Raw genomic sequence first — 15,851 nt, 5'->3', positions numbered from 1 at the left:
CTTCGAGGGTTAAAGAGCAAGAGGGTGAGAGCAGGCGACCAAAGTACGCAGTCACTTTTTTCCTTTTCTTTTTTTTTTTTCTTGTCTTTAACGGACAGCCCAGCTCTTCGCTTCTTCACGAGCGAACTGGGTCTCGACGTACGTAGTACGACATCCTTGCATCGCCTTCAGTTTTTAGGTATTACGCGGCGCACTTGACTTCTTAACTTCTTCTTCGGGAAAGTTCTCGACGGTGCTCGAAAGAGGAATAAGGATAGAGCGTTTTCATTACATAAAATGAGACGTCATGTTTGGAGTGGACGTATGCTCTCCTCGAACTCCATGAGGCAAGGCAGTTTTCTTAATTAAATTACTGGTCAATAAGGCAATATAGTGTAACCTTCAAAAATCTTCCGTCATTAAAATTAGTGCTTCAGTAATAACAAAAAAAAAAAAATAATTTCTTCTTCCTTGTTATAAATATTAAATAATATCTTAAGATGAAATTTTTTTAGAGTTTAAAAAAAAAATTTATTTTCTGTATTTCAAATTCTAATAATTTATCTGACAGTTTCGCTCGTCCACTGGTATTTTAAATAATTGATAAACAAATAATATAAGCTTTATTATATGTAATATAATAACGCAAAACTGTATTAAAAGTATCAATTAACGTTGAAACATTTAATATCATTTTTGTCAATATTTAATTTCGTTTTCTCTTTTAGTCAAGAGAGAGAGAGAGAGAGAGAGAGAGAGAGAGAGAGAGAGAGAGAGAGAGAGAGAGAGTCTTTGACCGATGGTAATAAAAGTAAGAAGAAATGGGGAATGATTAAAAAATTATAAGAAAAAAGAACAAGGTTAATGCATCGCTCTCAAAGAATGACAAGAATACCGCATGCACCGAAGGGAATCCGCTTTTTACGCACAAATTTAGCGAGAGTCTCTCGGTCGTACGACAAGCTGCGCTAGCCAAGCTAATTTAGAAATGCAGCCTTAGGTAGCGAGCACCTCTCTTCCTTCATCACTTTTCTCGCTCTCGCGCTTTTTTTCATCCAGTCAGACTATTTTTCCTGTCCACCGTCGCGCTTGTCGCGAGCCAACTTGTTACAAAGGAACCTACGTCGCCAAAGGGCGAACGGTAAAATTGGCTCGAGGAAAAGTTTTGCAGATGCAATACGGTTTTACTAGAAAGAGAAAAGCGCGAACCATTATTAACATTGAGTTGTGCCAACTCCTCTTAGCGCTACCAATGAGGAGGATTTTCTTTCCTTATTGTTGTACGAAAGCTATAATCCAGGCAGAAACAAAGAATCGTTAATGAAATAATTATCAAAAGAAACAAAACAAATTTTTTTTTAATGTCAGATTCATCCAATAGTCTCTTCCTTGCTTAATAGACAAGATTTAACGCCATCGTTTATCAAATTGTTATTTTCCCTGGCAATTTTTCAGAAAATTTATAATAAGCAATAAATATAATAAAAAAGTAGAAAGAAATTAATTTTTTAGCAAGATTTAATGCCATCGTTTATCAGATTGTTATTTTCTTGGCATAATTTTTCAGAAAATTTATAATAAATATAATAAAAAATTAGAAAGAAATTAATTTTTTAGAGAAATTAGAAATTTTTTACGTTTTAAGAAAGTAAGAACATGATATATAAGTAAGTTTACTATTTGTGAATGTAATTTATATGATATCCACTACTTATCTGTACACCTATATACTTTTTTGCATAACAGAAATAAAATTGTTTGCATCGAGGAAGTCACATAAACAACATGGATAATTCAGAGGTGTCTTTTTAATTGATGTGCTTCCATTCGCTATTCACATGTGCCAAGAGTCACAACGAAGTTAGATAGACCGTAAATTTTCAGCAAATTCACCAGCTAATTATTTATCGTGTTTATGTGCCGTTGCGCATTCCGCCAGAATATAGAGGCAATGATTTATTGTATAATAAATGAAATCATAAAATAGTAATCATTTCGGGTGCTGGCGACACGCGAACTTGGACTCGTTACACATTCGACTATAGCGGACGGTTACATAATTACAACGCGGTTCAATTGTTGTCTTTCGGAATTATGCAATAGGTTCTTGAGTACCGACGATATTCGATCGGTGCGCCATTTTAATATTTATGTGCTTATAGAAACTGTCGATATCTCATTATCGTGTATCGCTGCAAAAAAGTAAAATAAGCAATAAGCAAAAAGCAGTATGAAGAAAACCAACAGCAATTCGACAAATTATATTCATCTAGAAACCAGACATGGTTCATCATTTTAAACGCGGCAACACGCAAATTTGACTTTTTATTCTAGAACTGCGATGAACTGTTTCATAATTATAACAGAATTCGCAAATAATTTGAAACAAAACTTCAAGCGAGATCATGAGGTTTCTCAATATTTCGTACAAAATTTTATATCTCGTACATTTTTACATATCTCAATTCATAAGCATTATTGTTATTATTATTTCTATATTTTTTATTATTAATATTATTAGTTTATTAGTTTATTTTAATTATTTCATAAATATTTCAACAAAATAATTTCATGAAGTCTTTTATTTTAGCACAATAAAAAAAGTTAATATAAACTTTAGACTTATGTCTGAGTTTGCAAAATCATGTGTTGAAGAAATGAAGATTTATTTCAGAAAAAAAAAAATAATATGCCCAGATATATATATTTAAATACGGCGAAATTACAATAAGTATGAATAAATATAAAAAATTCGATATCTTAAATGTTTCTTAGAACACGTATGAGGAATTTTATTGTGTCACGTGTGACACATGACAAGCGAAGACCAACACCATTGACGAGACGCGTTGTAAAATCGTGCACGCTTACACTTTCGTAAATGTTGCAAGTACAACAGAGCGTTGAGCGAACGCGTTCCAGAAATGTTTTCACGAGCGGACGGCGGAACGCGGATATTTCGCGCGCGGATGCATAAACATGAAAAAAAAAAGAAAAAAAAGAACAGCAGACACGCGTTAGGCAAATACATTCGATTAATTACGATGGTGGACGTTTTTCAGTCGTAAAGCAAATAGAAATCCGTCCCTGGCGTCATTCCCGAGCCCTGCCGAGCGCGCCGGCAAAGCCCGGTTACGTGTAAAGCCCCGACTCGAACAATGAATAATATTGCGCCTGTTTGCATTTCATCGCGTTCGCACACATTACTAACGCCCCGTGAACTGAACTGTGGGCCCGGTCTTTTCGATAGGGCGGCTCGGCCCGAAGGTTGGTGTGAAATTGCGGGGGGGGGGGGAGGGGGGGGGGTTGGACGGGCCGTGGCCGGGCACTCAAGTAATAACGAAATTGACGCAGGAAACGCGAGCTCGAGCGCGCGCTTATGTAAATGCGAGTGATATGTAGCGGTCGGGGGAGGGTGGGGGAGGGAAGGGGGTGTAGACCAATTAATTTGCTTGGTGCATAAACGTGCAGCGTGCGCGAGACTGCTCTTCTCGGCGACGATGATCGATCGATTTGCATACGTTACTCGCGAACGATCGGCCACGACGCAAACAATCTCGACTTCTTGATTTTCGCTAATAAATCCAAATAAAAAACTGCATTGAGAGATAATCAATTTTACGAGTTACCTCTGTGTAATAAAAATTCAATTGGTTTCTAACATTTTTTTCAAGATCTGTCAATTTAAGAGGACGAAGTCGTCGACAGAATGCTATATTTTTTGTGTCCACTTTGTTTATGCATTAATTTTATAAATTTGGAAATCCTTTAAAAGTTTTTTTGCATTAATGTCTACTATATGGAATTCGTGTCAAAAACGAGAAGTATTTTTTTAGATCTTTTTTTTAAATCCTTCTTATCATTTGCTACTTTAATATGGCGTCCGGAATTGTCAATAAGTTATGTCAATATTTGCTTTTATATAAAAGTTTCGCAGTCTATAAGCTTGCAAAACTGATATTGCCAAATCAATAAATAAATTTCTTCCATGAAGAAACAAGTGCTGAGTCCTTAGGCTTGGATATTTAACGTAATAATACAAAACGTGTACGCGAAAAATTATTCATATGTGCATGTATATAGTAGTTGCTCAAGCTCTCTTCTTGAGCTCTGTTAAAAATTTCGTAAAAAGGATTATAAAATGAATTAAAGGACCAGGAGAAAGAGAAGAAGCCAACTTTGTTTGAAGTTGCTCTTTGTTTGCAGCGCATTTTATGGTATTTTATGCTCCGTAGTTGTGTGGGAACATGTGTTTTACACTTTGCATTCCAATGGCGTACGAAAATATTTTCGTATCTTGTTGCGCCTGCAATTAGGCACGATCGGGTCATTACGCCGCGGCTCCGCGGGTATCACGCGCGGCCGTTTAATCACGCGTCGTTTCGTGCATTAAGTAAATCCGATTACCGGACAATGCCGCGCAAATTCGATTCCGCTGCTGCGGCAACGTAGGAAAATTAATGTACGCCATCCGCCAGCCATCTACCCCCCGGCCGGCAGGTCGTCGCGTCGGCACGTTCGACGTGACGAAGGAAACTGCTGGCGCAGAGGTCGGGGATTTTCCTTCGTTTTTCTGCTCGCCAAGTAGGTCTTTCCCGCCGTCTCTTTCTCTTTGTCGACGCGGCCACTGCCTTCCTCACTTTGCCGACGAGCAATTCGCGTTCTTACTGCTACGAGGGGAAAAAAAAAAAAAAAAAAAAAAAAGAGAGAAGACTACGCGGAGGAGGAAGCGATAAAGGACGGCGGGTGGCCCCTTATTTGCAGGAGCTTAACGATAGATCCGTTTCGCGAACGGTAGCAAAAGGTAATTTACATTCAATTCAGGAAATCCCAGATGTCTATTGGCTAAAGGACCGGCCCGGAGAAGAATACCCGACTACCTACATCGGATATCCCCGGTATCTGCATAATTCTGGCTTCGTTCTTTCTATTCCGCTCCGTCCGAGCCGCACGTCCGGACGCCACGATTCTCCCCGATCCTGCCCGTCTCTTCGCTCTTCATTGAATCCGATCGAACGTCTACTTCGAGCTGCTGCCTACACTCTCTTTCAGCTATCTCCGTACGTACTATCTCTTTGGTGTCAGATCTTATCGGTTAAAGACTCCCGACCCCGGTTTAGATCGCGACCGTAAACGTTCGATCGCCGATATACGAATAGGTCGATCGGGTAAGTCCGAAGTACACGCAATTAAAGTTTCAATTCACCCCTCCCCCTCTCTCATCCCCTCCCTTAATTCTCCTCTCTCTTTCCATTAGACAGCTGCGGATCGAGCCACTCTTCCTCTCTTCCTCGATACCGGAAAGTACGAAGGAACGAGTACCCAGGACGCTTCTATTCAAATATTTTCGCTCGCTCGCTACTCTTTTCTTCAAGTGAAATCCTCTCATAGCCGCCCCCTCTCCCCTCCCCACATCGCTATGCTTCCTCGTTTGCGTCGATCTTTTTCTCTATCTTTTAAAGAATTTTATCTGCCTAGGCGCGGAAACTTCCCGTCTGACGGAGATGTTTAACTTGAAGACGGCAGTCGTGCTGCCAAAGCCCGTTATATGGTGGTATCGATTGGTATTTCGCAAAACATATCATGGCGATATCACGTTATTTTCTCAAACATTTCCAAAGCATACAGTTACAAGTTTTGCAACGATTATGCACTAATAATTTCTCGAAACTGCAAACTTTAAATTAATTTACTGATTTAATAAGAAATAACTATGTAATAATTATATATTATTACTCAATAAATAAATAATTAATATATATATATAATAAATAATTAAATATATATATATATATTTAATTTGAAGAATACAACATGTACGAACGATGCGACATAAGGGTGGCAAAAATAATCTTAATAGTATGATTATCTCTATATATACATATATTTTTTTTTTTTTCTAATAATTTTCATCGTTTGTACGAAATTGTATAAAATACATCATATTTTTATTTCAAACGTTTACACATTTTTAATTACTTTAAGAATTTTTAATTCATGTGCTTTGCTTCTTGGTTAGGAAAATATAACATTTAGGTATATATCAATATAGATATATGTCAATTTAAAGAAGAGTTAAAAAGTCATTCCAACCACAGACTCCAATATTTGGAGTAAAAAATTTAAAAAATATTTTTCTGTAAGAGAGAAGGATAAATTAAATATTCCACGGATCTTATGTATATAAGGAAATATCGCCGGACAAGATTTGTTTTTTCGTGGCATAATATATTTTGTAGTCATCGTAACTTGTTTCGCGCATAATAAGCCGAACGAGATTAATCGAGTAATTTATTTTCGGCGTAAAGTCATACTTATTTGTGCGGATAAGTCTTAATGGCTACGGCATAAATCTCACGTCATAATTAGTAGGGTGGAACGAAAGTGGCTTCTGGGGGGGAACTTTCAGATTTATGTCCTCTTATAGAAGACCCCCCCCGGAGTTATATTACATCCGTGTATCTTATTATAGAGGGTAAGAACGCGTTGCGGGCCAAAAACTTAAAACAAACGTCAAAATAGTTGGCCTCGCGCGACGCACAAAATGGAGGAGAGATTGAGCGGTTTTTTTTTTTTTTTTTCAGATACTCTCGCCGAAGAAGAATTACCGCATGAAAGTCGAGGGAACTTTATGATTTGAGAAAAAAAAAAAGGAGAAGTCAAGAGAGAAAGATGGAACAGAGATAAATCGGCCGGTCGAGCGACAAGCTCGGAGCATGTTCTCTCTTTCCCTCCGGCTGTGGCCTTTCCTTTCGTTCCTTCATCCTTTTTTTTTTTTCTTTTCGCGCGGACAAAAGCGTCACGCGGCACATTCTAATTAGAAAGACTTCTACTATGCCGCTGAAGACAGATAATGGAATCTACAGTGTAAAACTCTTGCGTGCGATCCCCCTTCCCCCGCGACGTAAATCGCGGTCGCTGCCACTCTCGCCTTGCCCCTTCTTCTTGCTCCGGTCGGGCGACCCACTTTCTTAATTGTTCCTCTATTAAAATACACTCTAATTAATATCCATTATGCCTGATATATATTGCTCCGCCAGTAGCGCGCCAAGCAAGAGAGCTTGGCTTTGTCTCCCGTGAATATTTGAGGAAATCGCGTCTCAAGAAATCGCGAACTCCACCATAATGAAAAGAAAAGATATCTTAAGGTAGAGAGAAATAGCTTAAGCAAATCGACGTTATTCTTTTGAGCTTATTAAAGCGCGGTAAGAGAGGAAATTCCACAGAAATAAGACAAGAAGTTAATAATTATTTTGCACGTAAAATTAACAAATTAGTGTTTCTACAAATTATAAATTATTAATTATCATGCTTGAGATTGATTGAAATTTTTAATTCAATAATAATGATCCCAAGGAAAAGTTAAAGATAAACGTTATTCAGTCATATTATAAATATCAATTCAGTTGGCTTGAAAAGCCAGCATACAAATTTTAAACATAATCCTTTCTGCGGCGCACATGTTATGTTGCGAGATTGTAAGATTTTTCTGTAAATGTCACATCACCGACAAAATGAATCATCGTTATATTTACGCGAAAGAGACAAATTGCGTTGTTGGATTGTTGCACTTCAACGAGATATCGTGAAGATAACATGTCTCATCATATAGCAGAAAAGAATCGTTTCAGTTGTTATATGAACCATTTGCTTGAAAAGAGTGGTAGATCAGATTTTAAAAGTTTCTTGATATAACTTCTAATAAAAATGTCTATAAATAAGAGACTATTTTTTGAAAAATTGAAAAAAGAAAATATTTAATGAAATTTTTATTTGCGTATGACATATAAAGTGATACGATCGTACTACTTATTTAAATTTTCTGGAAACTATTTTGTAGTACAGTTTGAACTTTTAATGAAATAACTTTAAAAAGTAATTCCATTTTAACGTAATTATTTTAAAAATGATTTGCATTTTTTGCAATAATTAATTTTCTATAAAGAGAAAAGAGGGTGAATGAATTTTAAATTTAATTATTGATTGAATTATTGATTTTATTAAATTTAGCTATGGCTTTAGCTTTAAGTCCGTTAAAAGTAACACCACGTAATTTGTGAGGTAAGCGATTTTTCCGAATTTATAGATATAAATTCGATAAAAAGGATTATTAGACCCAAGATCTAGTTTCGTCGAGTAACACTCTCTCCGATCTTTGTCCTTTTATTTGCACTTTTTTTTTCTTTGTATTTTTTGCAAACTTTTATTATTATGTACCTGCTCTACAGGAAACTACTGTGAAAGACGAAATCTTCCGATAATGCGCAATTCTGCCCCCGCATTTGCTATTAAACCTGGGGCACAAGATCAAAATATGATCGCAACATATGATCCCCCAGAATAAACAGCTCGTATCGCTTTTTACTTGCCGGCGTACTTTGCACACGTTATCCTTTCTTCCGACCTGTCGGCGCGAGATTACAAGACCCAGCTTCAGCACAGAAAATCGGTTTGTGTGGCTCCGCACCGTTCTTCCTCTCCTTCCGCCAACCTATGCAAACCCACCCCGTTCGAGACTATGTAAAGCAATGCTAATCCGCCGATAAAACCCTCGCCTACGAGCGTACCCTCGTGCGGCGCATTTTCGACGACGCGTCTTCCTTTACCCCGTTCGCCACCATGTGTGTATCTCTACGTGTGTTAGAGTGGAGCAAATGTAGCGCCTACCTTACAGTCACCTACGCTGCTGATGTATTTTCACGTAATCCGTATCCGGACGGGCGCACTCACTCTACGGGGGTAACTCTATTAGATTCCAGGTGAAAGGTTTATCCTTTGCTCTTCGTCATCTGCTTCCTTTACTTTACTTTTTTGTTTTGTCGCCGCTGATGTGGCGTAGCAGCTCGTAAAACCGCGAGCTAACCGCGACTCAGACACCTCTGAGGATAATCTGCTCCCGGCAGATTTCGTCATCAAACGGCATCTACGAACGTTAGATAACGCTCACGGAAACGGTTAAGCTGGGTTTCGATAGCGGTTCCATCGATATGCCGGGGTTACCCAAACGACATGAATGATAAATCGCTCGCGTGCACTTAGCGGATTAGAAACGGAATAGGCGTCTATTTCCTGTGCTCTAAGCGCTCTCAATAGAATGATAAAGTAAATATCGAGAGATCGAAATAATTGTATCAACTCTGGGTTAATTCTGCCTCATAACGAATTGCAGCTCGTATTCATTTAGACGAAATAGTAAGTGCGATTAGATAATGATTTCACGAATCAGATTCATACACAGAAAAAAAAAATTAATTTTAAATCAAGAAAAATATTCTCATGTAAGCAAAAATATTATTTTCTGTATAATATTGTTGTTTACATACACAAGAATATCTGTATTTGAATATCAATATTAAAAGTTTTTCTAAGATTGTAATATTCTTGCTTATATAAATCTTAAGAATATATAATCTTGATCTCTAAATAACTTTAGTCTTGATTTCATTGAATTTGTATTGATGCAGTATTACTTTTGCACAACTCAAGATTATAAAAATCTTCTCTGAAGATTTCAGAAATCAGGAGCAAAAATTTTTAAGAAAATTACAATACTCTTGCTTACATGCTACGAAAATATTAATCTTAATTTAAACTTATTTTTTCTGTATTGTCCTGATTTAATATATACGTAAATAAATAAATAAAATATTTAGTACTAAATAATTTATAAGAGTATCCAATAATTGGCATAATATGTATGTATATACGTGTTAAAATTTATTTTTTTTTAACATAGCGCTAAGAAACCATATTATTTTAAAAATATGTTTTATTTGCTTTACACATATTTATTCATCATAATATATATATATTGCCGGTATCGATACGCGTTTACCATTTCTCTCCCTTTCCCGCTTGCGTAAATCGTACCTAGCGGAAAGGCCGGAAGTAACACGGCCGTTTGAAGAAACCTTTCTCAAAAGTTTCTCCCCTCGTGACACGCCGGTGTAATCAAAATCTAAAGCGCGTCTTCAAGACGGACGAATATTTTCGGCGGGCTTTATCGCGATGAAAAAGGAACGGTCCGCGGTGGTGCGACGAAAAGTTATGAACGTTTTTTTTTAGTTTGAGGCATTAACGAAGGCGGCATTTAAAAGTTGAGACCCGCTCGAAGTTCCGACGCGTAAACATTAAAGCCAGCCGGCTAAGTGGCACCGTTACTTCTTCGCCGAGGAAGTAGAGACTGCGCTCAGCCCTGAGTTCGTTCTTGATTACGGCATTTCTGGCCCGTGCTTCCGAGAGAGAGAGAGAGAGAGAGAGAGAGAGAGAGAGAGAGAGAGAGAGAGAGAGAGAGAAGAGAGAGAGAGAGAGCTTTCCACCCCCGACGCATGGATATGCTCCGGGAAAAATGTTAGTACTACTGAACGTTTCCTTCTCGTGACTTCGTGCTTATTTCCGCGGAAAGAAAAGAAATCGCGTCGGTTTTCATTCCGTTTTGAATTTGAATCTACGAAAAGAGGATTTCGACGCTAAGAAAACAAATCGCCTCTACAAAAGATACTTTTCTCAGTGCCAATCAGTTTCAGATAAATATCGCTTTGCTCAATCGAATATTTGTATAAATTTCATGGATACATGTTTTTCATGGGTACATGTTTTTTTCTTATCTGAATATATCAATATTAACTATCAATTTTGACTGCAATAATTTGCACCATTGAGAACCGTTAGTTCTCCTCTTTTCTTCTTTCAGTTTTTCTCTTATTACATTGGCGTTGAATTTTTTTGTGTTGCCAGTCGAGAGACTTTCACAACGTACGTATCGATTCTTTTGTACAATATTTTCAAAGACATTTTTTACGCAAGCATTTTTTATTTTATGACATCCGCAGAGCAGACATTGAGTCGCGGCTGGTACAAAGCATCTTCTCTCATTCCGATGGCGCGCCATCGGAATTTAATAAAACTCTCGCTTGACATACGTACGCATTCAAGACAGAAATGCAGAGGCCTAAACGTATTCGAGTGCACATACAAATCAACGGCTCAAAATTGAAAGTTTCATCGGAATTTAATCAGTTGATCGATCAATCGATTCCGCAAAGACGCGATTTTACTTCTCGATTCGCCCTGTTTTATAAATTACAGAATCATTTTTGGAAATGATAAATTCATGCAACGTTAAAATTCATTACTATTTTAAATTACGCTAATCAAAAAACAAATAGCAAGTCACACAGAGATATTTTTGCCGTAAAGAAAAATTGTTAATCTCTTGATAATAAAAATACTTTCAACATATATTAAATAAAACCAACGCATGTATGTGAATGTAATTATTGCCACAATATTTATCTATTATATTTGAGAGTAAGATAACTTACAAAGTTATGCTACTTATTTCTTATAAATTTATAATATATGATATACAAAATATACATAATGTATAGAATGTTGCATTTTAATCAATAATCTTGAATATGTTGAATGAGATATTGAGATGATTTTTTAAAGTTACAGTTTTCAAAGAAACCACGTGATTATGATTGTAAATGGTGCCATTTTGTTGATATTTTTTAGCGTTACTTTTTTAAATTGAATTATACAACTTTTTAATATAATATCTCGAGATGTAAAAGTATATTAATGTAAATTTATCAAAAAATCAATAGATAGCGTAAAGAGAATATACAGTTGTTTTTCAAAAAAGTACCTACTTGCATTTTGCATAATTTTTTTCAAACAGCTATATATTTTCTTTATGTCTTTATGATTCGTCTCATTATTTTGTGTATAAAAATATATATTAAAGTACGATGATCAAAAAATGAATAGTTTACGAGATATTTCACATTTTATGTCAACATAAACGACAAAGTAAAATATCACGTGAATTATTGATTTTTTAATAACCTTATCTGTTCTATATTTAAAAAAACTAAAAGAATCATATCGTTAGTATATAAAAAAATGATATAATCCTACTTAAAAAAATGGTGATCATAAAAAATATTGATAGAGTGGCATCCCATTCGTGAATCAATATCACAATCGTGATACTTCCTTGAAATCATACAACCTATAAAAAACAGATCTTAATATCTCATTTAGTTGTCGAGATATTCAAATGTGTTGGTAAAATGCGATATTTTGTATATATTCGCGCATGTGTTGTCTTCTTTAAATATATACTTTCTGTTTTAAGTTGAAACGATATCAAATGATCTAAACGAGTTGTTTTTTCACACAAATATATATGTATAATAATAATAATAATAATAATATATTTATGAAACCTATACAGATTTATAAAGAAGACCCGGTACGGTGAGAAATGAAAGATCCGGCACACATAAAATTGGCCATCTGAAGAAGTTAAAGGCGCGACGATTTAATGGATGGTTAAAATGTGTTTCAGTTCATACCGGCTAGAGTATAGTAACGCCGTTATGCTCACCGTTAACCTTTCGCGGATTATAGGCCCGAGGCTTTAGAACCTGTGCAGTCGTAACGCGCCGCAAAGCCGGCTACGTATAAGCACTGTGGCGACCAACGATGAAATCCGTTTTTCAGCACTGCTGCGAGTATAACGACGGTGCGAAATAAAGATCGTAAAACAGCTCCGAGATCACGAGGAAAATATGTTGCCGGCGGACAACGTACGTCTGGTAAAGGTTCATTAAGCCCACGTATAACATTTATAACCTACAGCCATGATCCATCCGATCTATCTCTCTCTCTCTCTCTATATATATTTCGGAGCTGAGATATATATAAAAGATTTTTCCCTAATAGAAGTACTAATTTATGCAAAAATATTACGAAATATGTCAGTTTCAAAATATTCAAATATTTTAACAAATATTTTGATTAATTACCGTAAAACTTTTGTAAAAAAATATGTGTTTAGCCAACACTCGGTAATTTTTTTCAGAGAAGCATATAATAATAATAATAATAATAATATTTATTTACATATTCGCCAAGTATCTCTAATTTAGCATACTCATTAAATTTATTAGAAATAACAAGAATTACATACATGCTGCTCGCAAATGATGACTATCAGACTTCATGGAGTAACTTACCTGAAACAAAAAAAGAAAAAAAATATCTCATTAAAATGTTATATTTTATCTGTTATTATTTTAATCACCTTTATCCCGCCCTCCTACTTAGTAAGATCTTCTTATTTATTAGAAAAATTATTCTTACGAACAAAGATCTTTTTATTTTCATAAAAAAAAAAAATATTCTTCAACATTTCGATACAATTTTTCTCGTTTTTTTGATAAGCCAACGATTAAGGTAATCTGTTGGTACGCTCAATCGATCACTACTAAAGATGCGAAGAAGCTGCTCGAAGCATAATGAAGGGTAAGAACTTTATTCTAACATAAAAGCAATGACGTAGTCATGACATGGCTTTGTTCGCACGGGCCCAAGTTTCCTCCTGCAACGAACGGGTGGAGGAAGAAGGAGGAGGGGGAAGGGGAGGGGGGGGGGAGGATCTACAGCAGCAACAACAACGCAGATCCTCGTTAGTCGATGGCGGAGGTAATGGTGGAGATGAGGTTCGGAGTTGTGCCGAGAAACTAAACCGATATATCTGGTAGTCTGCGTAGTTTCCAGGAGAGCGAGAGCCGGCACTCCATCTGATAACTGCGTGCGAAATTAATTAATTAATTAGTTAATTAAGATTCGTCGGCGCTGCGACGACGCGGACTCGTCCCCACCTACCGACGCGACTTACTTTCGAAACTCCATTCGGGCTGGGAGATAGAGACCCCTATCTCCGAAGAGGCCCGCCACTTTCTACTTTCTCTCAATATAACGGACGATACAGATGCAACGGCAGATTGTCTCGGAAGTTCCGTGTCGTCGTAAAAAAAAAAAAAAAACTGCACATGCACTCGGGAAATGTTCGCCGTTCGGGGGGGCATGGGAGTGGAGCCGAGGGCGGAGGTGGCGGACAAGCTGTGAGAAGTTTTTAGCATGGAATTATGGTGGTGGACCAGGTGTAACGACGGAAAGTATGGCGGATGGCGGATGCCGGGCGCGGGATGCTTTCTTGTTTCGAGAAGATCTGATGCATTATAGATGAGAGCACGGTACATCTCGGTAGTATTGATCGAATGCATATTTTTCTCTCGCGAAATGTTGTAACCTCGTTGTAACACCGCGCGAAAACACGATTCGCGAGAACAATCGATCACTTAACGTTAATTAATGGCCAAAGTGATGATGTTAATTCTGGTTAAATTAATTTTCCCATCTAAATTCTTTCCTTATACGAGTTTCTCGTTGTCCATAAACAGCAATTTAGTAACCCGATGCTGCTCGATGTTGTGCCGAAAACATTTGATACAATTCGGATTAAACATTAAATAACTAACAAGAACGAATGTTTTTTTGTTAGTTATTTAATATTTAATATTTATTATGTAAAAGGAAAGTTATAGTTAGGAAAGGTATAGTTAGTTTATTATTTATTATGCAAAAGGAAAATGTAATTTGTATCAACTTTTTTGCACCAAATATTTCTGTAACGTAAATTGTAAACTTGTAAAAATATGTGAAATAATTAAACATTATTACATTATCATTTAATACATTCCGTAATTTTCATAGTACAAAATTTTATGTTTTCTCTTTTTTTAATGAATATTAGTAGAAGTATGTGTATTAATAAGTTAATCAAATTTATATATAAAATATGCGATATTGAAAAGATATTTTTTTTCATTGCAATTAATACGAAAGCATTTAATTTACTAAGATCAGTTTTTAATCCAATAAATATTCGCACACCGAGTTATAAAGTAAACAAATATTCTGAAAATGGAGAAGCAAGTGAATAGACCGCAAATACCGTTAAAACGCTAAAGTGAACATATCTCTTTTTTTTTTTTTTTCAGATTAAATTACTCTCACGGGTGGCAATATCAAAATAAAATGCGTCATGTAACACAAATTGCATTTAAAAAAAATGTTCTAAAACACACGTAGTTTTAATTTAATTCAAAACTGTTGCGCTTACTGCAAATTTGTATTTTTTTTTTCTGCTTTAATTATCATTAGAAATGTGAATTTATATAATTACAATATCGGGATTATTACCGCTATTACATTTGCCTTTTAATATTTATAATAAAAACTAAAAAAAAAATAAAAGTTATTAATTTAATAATAACGTAAGAAAATGATAAATGTTTGCTGCTTTACATAATTTAGTTTCCCGCTTTGTATGTACGTATATATAAGTATCTTAGCAGGGGAGAAAAAAATGCGAGCCTCCAAAGCCTCTCCCTGTCTTTCGCTTTCGAAAAGTAAGGATGAAATTAATTTCGCGCGCGCTGACGCAGGGGAAAACGCAGGCTCGATCGACGTCGATTCGCGCGTTTGCTGATGAAGACTATGATGAAGGGCCGATTATCGGCGCCAGACGCGCAAGTGTTCGCCGGTCGAATCTTAATTTACCTATCTGTCCTGGTTTCGATCGATTCGCGACGAGTTGGACGTACGCATCGAAAGCGCCTCGCACGCAACTTCCATCGGTTTGTCCGTGCGCAAAAAAAAAAAAAAAAAAAAAACCGACGCGCTTGTCTGCGTGACGCTGCTAACTGGCATAACACAAGCTAACCTTCACTCAAGAACTCTTTTTCGTGACAGCTCGTTAATTTTCAAACTACGATCGTATTTCGCATCGAAGACGGGAGAGCGGGGGGAAGGGTGTAAAGAGTGATAATTGAAAACGTCAAAATCATCAAAGGCCGTGGCGTTTAACGAGCAATTTCAATTCAGTAAAAATCCATGACGTTTGAAGAAAACAGTTGGTGAACACAGCTCGGCCACCAATATTCTTCCGATATCAAGATAATAATCGGAAGGATCGCCTTTATTTCCCCTCTCCGTTATTCCTTTATTTTTCG

The 15,851-nt window shown here is 36.4% G+C and overlaps 1 protein-coding gene across 20 annotated transcripts in view; it reads right to left on the bottom strand.

Annotated features, from left to right (window-relative positions):
* The window catches only part of LOC105430125 (CUGBP Elav-like family member 1-A), a 460,379-nt gene that overhangs the window by 211,723 nt on the left and 232,805 nt on the right, over nucleotides 1-15,851 (bottom strand). The window lies entirely within an intron of this gene.

This window comes from Pogonomyrmex barbatus, unplaced genomic scaffold (assembly GCF_055798465.1).
Source record: "Pogonomyrmex barbatus isolate J1 unplaced genomic scaffold, ASM5579846v1 scaffold21, whole genome shotgun sequence".
NCBI lineage: Eukaryota > Metazoa > Arthropoda > Insecta > Hymenoptera > Formicidae > Pogonomyrmex > Pogonomyrmex barbatus.
This window is presented reverse-complemented; position numbering and strand designations above follow the sequence as displayed.